This window comes from Choristoneura fumiferana, chromosome 5 (assembly GCF_025370935.1).
Source record: "Choristoneura fumiferana chromosome 5, NRCan_CFum_1, whole genome shotgun sequence".
Lineage (NCBI taxonomy): Eukaryota > Metazoa > Arthropoda > Insecta > Lepidoptera > Tortricidae > Choristoneura > Choristoneura fumiferana.
The window spans coordinates 18,542,731-18,548,391 of record NC_133476.1 but is presented as its reverse complement, the minus strand read 5'-3'; the positions used below and the strand labels follow the sequence as shown (position 1 = coordinate 18,548,391).

At 36.8% G+C, this 5,661-nt stretch overlaps 1 pseudogene; it reads right to left on the bottom strand.

Annotated features, from left to right (window-relative positions):
* LOC141427736 (uncharacterized) overlaps window positions 1-5,661 on the bottom strand; it is a 16,770-nt pseudogene that overhangs the window by 2,283 nt on the left and 8,826 nt on the right.

Here is a 5,661-nt window from a genome sequence, read left to right as displayed (position 1 = left end):
GATCAGATTTCGGCTACCATATCGCACTATACTTGGTTATTTAAAAAAAATGCGAATAAAAGCATTAAACTTAACTCTTTTCTAAGTAGGTACACGGTCACTTTGCAGTTACCTACTTAAGGGGTTGCTCTTCCATACAAACCTACGGACACCCGCATAGCTTCACGGACATGTTTTCTTAGAGGATTTTTTGAGAATAGTAATTTATGGATATGCTCTTCAAAGCAAAATCCAAAAAAAAGAACTTTATTGCATCAAAAGTGCAGCGTGATGCAGTAAATTTGATGCATTTTACCATGTATGAGTACAACTGACAGTGTTCGCAGCGAACATGTAGTGACATTTTATATGGGTGCGTGAGTCAATGTCACAAAATCAAACTATTGTAAATAGGTATCGACTATTTCGTGTGGTCACGTGACCATCACCTTTGGCTCAGATAATACGACAACTAAATGAAGAAAGCATGAAATCACTGAGAGATCAAGTTCAAGTTTCTGAGTCTAGTATTTACTTTTTTTTGTTTTTAAATCTGTTATTTTCGGAAGTTGAAACGCCTAAACTATTATTTCTGATTAATGCAAGGACACAAACTGTAAGTAAGACGAAAATAGGTAAGTTACTTTTAAAAATTGTCATTTAAAATAATAATATTTAAGTAACAGACCCAGTCCTCGGCAAAAATTATAACATTGCATACTTTACATACATTATAATGCGGTGCTTCGATCTAGACAAGTGGTTTAAATTCAACTTACAAATTCTGAACAGATATTAGTTATTTATTCTTACGTAGACAGTAGCGCCACTAATTTATATAAAGCATATTTATTCTCACAATAAAAGGTGCTAGTGTAATCACTAAACTAATTAGTTAAAAAATAAGGTCTACATTCAACATACATTGCATGTGTATGTATTAATATCAAGTTTACAGTGAGGCTCAAATAAATTCCTACATATCACGGCATTTTTACGGCCGCTAAATCTAGGCTCGGTGAATAAAAAGTTTCACAATCGAAGTAGTTTTCGTACCTTTTTATATTATTATAACTGGCTAGATAAGTAAAATTTAAACGTCATTATAATACATTTTGTCACAACGTCAAGTCAATGAGATTGATATTCAAAAGCAATTATGTTTGAATAATTATGGTTTGAAACACAAATCAAGAAGTCAAAAAGTTGGCGGACGAGAGGAAATAGCAAGAGTGCAACTCTTAAACTATTTATGTATTGGATATTGGATACACGGGTATGTTTATTTTATCATTTTTGTCAGAAACATTAATATTTGTGTACAAGCACCAGAGGCAGGGCTGTAAAAATTTCATTCCTACTGGTGGCCAAATTATGGCTTATCGTGTACCAAACTTGTGGTCTGCAGCACACCTACTACAAAACATACCAATTTCCTAACTCTTAGTAGCGTCGTGAACATTTTCACTCCATAGAAGTAAGTCGCTTCCCACCGTCTGTCTGCATATGTACGAGTATGTACTGTATGTACTCTATTATGAAGTGATTCAAGATTTTTTATTTTATTTATAAGTGTGAGAAACGGCAGGGGTTATGGTTTTGGAGCGTATGTATGGTCATTTCTTTCGCACGCTATGCAACAAGGCCTTGATGCATCTTAACAAGTAAGACAACAAACAACAACAAGACAAGAAAATAAGTCTTTGTTAGGAGTGACACAGGTTGTTAATTTTATGCGTATGTGAGTCTGTCTGTGTATCTTTCCGTCGGCCCATCCGTCCGTCCGTCTGTCGATCCGTCCATCTGTCTGTCCATCTGTCTGTCCGTCTGTCTGTCCGTCTGTGTTTCGAAGTGAACACTACATCATTAGTCCAGTGATGACATATGGATCCGAGACGTGGTGCTTTACTTTAGGCCTTATAAATAGGCTCAGAGTTGCTCAGCGAGCTATGGAGAGAGCTATGCTTGGGGTTTCTCTACGGGACCGAATCAGAAATGAGGAGATACGTAGAAGAACAAGGGTCACCGACATAGCCAAGCGAATCAGCTCGTTGAAGTGGCAATGGGCGGGCCATATAGCAAGGAGAGCGGATGGCCGTTGGGGGCCGAAAAGTTCTCGAGTGGAGGCCGCGGATCGGCAAGCGCAGCGTAGGACTTCCACCAACAGATGGACGGATGACCTGGTTAAAGCCGCAGGTTCGCGGTGGATGCAGGCCGCTGCCAGTTGAAGCAACTGGAGGTCTGTGTGGGAGGCTATGTCCAACAGTGGACGTCCTACGGCTGAGATGATGATGATGTGATGGTGAATAAAGTTGTACCAACTGTACTTTAGTCGAAAATTTTACTACGACTTTAAAATTTATAAGTATTTTATTGATAATTAGAAGCAGAGTCTTGGGAAATAGCTCATGTTAGGAGATAAAGAGATCAGAAGGGTATCGTTAGATTTGTCTGTTAGGAGTGACATCCGTCTCATCCGTCGTCCGTCTGTTGATCTGTCCATCTGTCTGTCCGTCTGTCTGTCTGTCTGTTTCGAAGTGAACATACATCATTTCCTATTTTTTTTAATTATTGTTTACCAACGCACACACCAAACCTTTCATCCTAAAAGCTGAAATTTAAGATAAGGAAAAAATGGGATTTATTATGTAGGTACTACATAAAATTCTACTGGTTCGTAACTATTATTTAGTTTTTAGGTTCCGTACCTAAAAAGTGCCAACGGACCCTATTTCTGAGACTCCGCTGTCTGTCTGTCTTCTGTCCGTCGTCTGTCACAGGGCTCTATCTCTTGAGTCGTAATAGTTAGACACTTGAAATTTTTACAGATTATGTATTACTGTGGCCGCTATAACAACAAATACTCAAACCAGAAAAAAACAAATATTTAAGTTTTTTTTTCTAATGTCTAATGTGTTATAGATAATGGTACGGAACACTTCGTGCGCGAATCCGACTCGCACTTGGCCAGTTTATTTTAATACCCAGGTATTCAATGTTATATATTTAATTTTACAACTCTATCTCCATATCACTAATCTCTGTAAATTTACATGCAGGCAGAAAGCAAGAATAGCAAAAATCTAATTCAATATCAGGATATTTTGAAAAAGATAAGTATTGTTCACAAACCGATCTTAATGACGATGATGATGATGATGATGGTCGTATGTCATCGCTGCCGAATTCTAACTTTATTCAATGAAAGACATGGAGAAACTTTGTCACAAAACTTAGTTCAGATAATTTGATATTACGCTGTCCGTCCGTCTATTTCTATAGGATTACTTAAAAAGAAGCAAACTGAAGTGGCAGTGGGCGGCCATATCAGCCGAAGAACCGATAACTGCTAAGGTAAACGAGTAAAAGCCTAGCGTGGCGAGGGACGCCCTCAGACTAGGTGGAGCGATGATCTTCACTGGGTAGCTGACAGTAACTGGATGAGAGTGGCCGAGGTCGTGCTCAGTGGCGTGCATTTGTGTATGTCCAGTAGTGGGCTAAGATAGGCCGATGATGATGATGATGATGATGACTTAAATAAGACAATAATCCCACTCATATTATAAATGCGAAAGTTTGTTAGTCTGTTTGTTTATTTCTTTATTACCTTTTCAGTCTAATTCGTTGAACCGATTAGATGAAATTTGGGATACAGATAGTTTGAGTCCGTAGAAAAACAAGGGTAGTTTTTTTTAATCGCAATATTCCGCGGAATAGCTATAAACGAATTCTACGCCGACAGAGTTGCGTGCAACAGTATGTAGGTACATTAGGGATTTACCTACTGATAGTCTGATTTACGTCCTTATGCTGTAACTAAAAAGCATCGGTCACTTTTATAGTCTGTCTGCTAATACTATTTCTGTATATTAATACACAATTCCTTCAGATTCAATGCTAGCTAACTGCATATAACTTTGCCTGGAATCATAATATTGCTGAAGTAGCCTAGGTGCTGTCTGCAATATTCAAGGTGAAGAAAAGAAAAACGTTGAATGTTGATATGCAAGAAATTAAGTAATATCTGACTGATTAACTATGTTTGATTATTTATTAACGCTGTTTATAAAGTTTTTCTAAATAAATATGATGTACACAACGAAATAAAGTCTTCGTAGGCATCTTTCTTTAGCGTTCCGTGGGTGGAAATTTTAGTGGAGCTTCTAAAACAAGAATACCAACAGGTATTAGTTTTTATTTTTGACCATCAGTGGTGTAGCGGTATAGCAAGCGGTACGGATTACCGAGGACCTGGGTTCGATTCCCAGTGATGGTCTTATTTTCTGTTTTTTCTGTGCATCTATATTTCAGTTTGTATTTTCAATTTAGTTTTACGGGATGACCGTAAAAGTAAAAATTTGGAATTGAAATAAAAAATACAAAAAGATTCCAAAAAAACAATCTTAAGTTTTTATTTGTCGAATGAAACTACAGTAATATCAGATGATGAGATAATAGGGGTACATATTATAAGTACTATAAAACCGTACAACTTTGACCTTTGAGATAACTTTGCCCAAGTGTCATTTTTTAAATATCTGAAATAAAACAAATTGACTGATTTGTGAATCAAAAAATCGCCCGGTACGTTTAAGTTATGAAGAAATATAAATTTCATTTCATAGTATGTACCACACAAGTATATATCATAATCAACTTTCGGTGTCTTACTTCCTGGCGGTGACATATTGTCACATGGAATTCAAACTCACATCAAAAATGTACGAAGAATTTACGAATTTGTGCGCTAGTTTAAAAATATACTACCCGTAATAATAGTACTACTAATCACTACTAATAATTAGTACTACCCGTAATAGTAGTACACCGGTAGTATAAAGATACTTTCTGGCGGGCGCTATCTATTTTACTATGAAGCAGTCGAATTTTTTATAAGTAAAAAAATCGGAATCCCAATCTGTCGGAATCCCAATGGGCACCTTGTATAAGCGCTTTAGAACTTGAACGTTCATTTTTTTTAACTATAGCGTACAAATTCGTACATTTTTTCTGATTTACAAGAAATTGAAAAGTCCGCCAGAAAGTACTTCACTAGTTGAATTTTTTTTGTTATAAAAGTCGGTTCCATTTTTTGCTATAAAAATTTTTCATGTACAGTCACAGCACCAATATCTGACAACAATAAGCGTGAACAAAATATCTGACACGACTCTATTTCTAGGGCCGGAAGGACCTGTCAGATTTTTTGCGCGCTCCGCTGTGGTAGATCATATTGCTGTGACTGTACCTAATTTTTTGATTTGAGATGAATTTCATGCGACCATGTCACCGCCAGGAAGTATGACACTCAACTTCGAAGCTGTCTCACCCTGGAGATCCATAGATCGATGTTTACTTGACATCTTATTCCGAAACTTATTTTATTGTTTTGTCCACTAGTAACGTGCTAGCACAAGTCTTTTCGCGATAGTTTTGAATATTCTTCTGCGTGACATAAAACATTGTAGTAGAAAAATAGTAGAATTATTATATGTTCATTTTTTTAACAACCGAGTTGTGTTTATTGCTCTATGTCACAGGATGACTAAATATGACTATCGATATCGAGATTATATCACTCATGTTTAGACTTTGCTTCTGTCTAGCTTTAGATACATTCTTGACTGAGCCGCCGCGATAACTAGTAGGTAGTATGGCGTTCTTTTTCGAGTGTCATTGGCT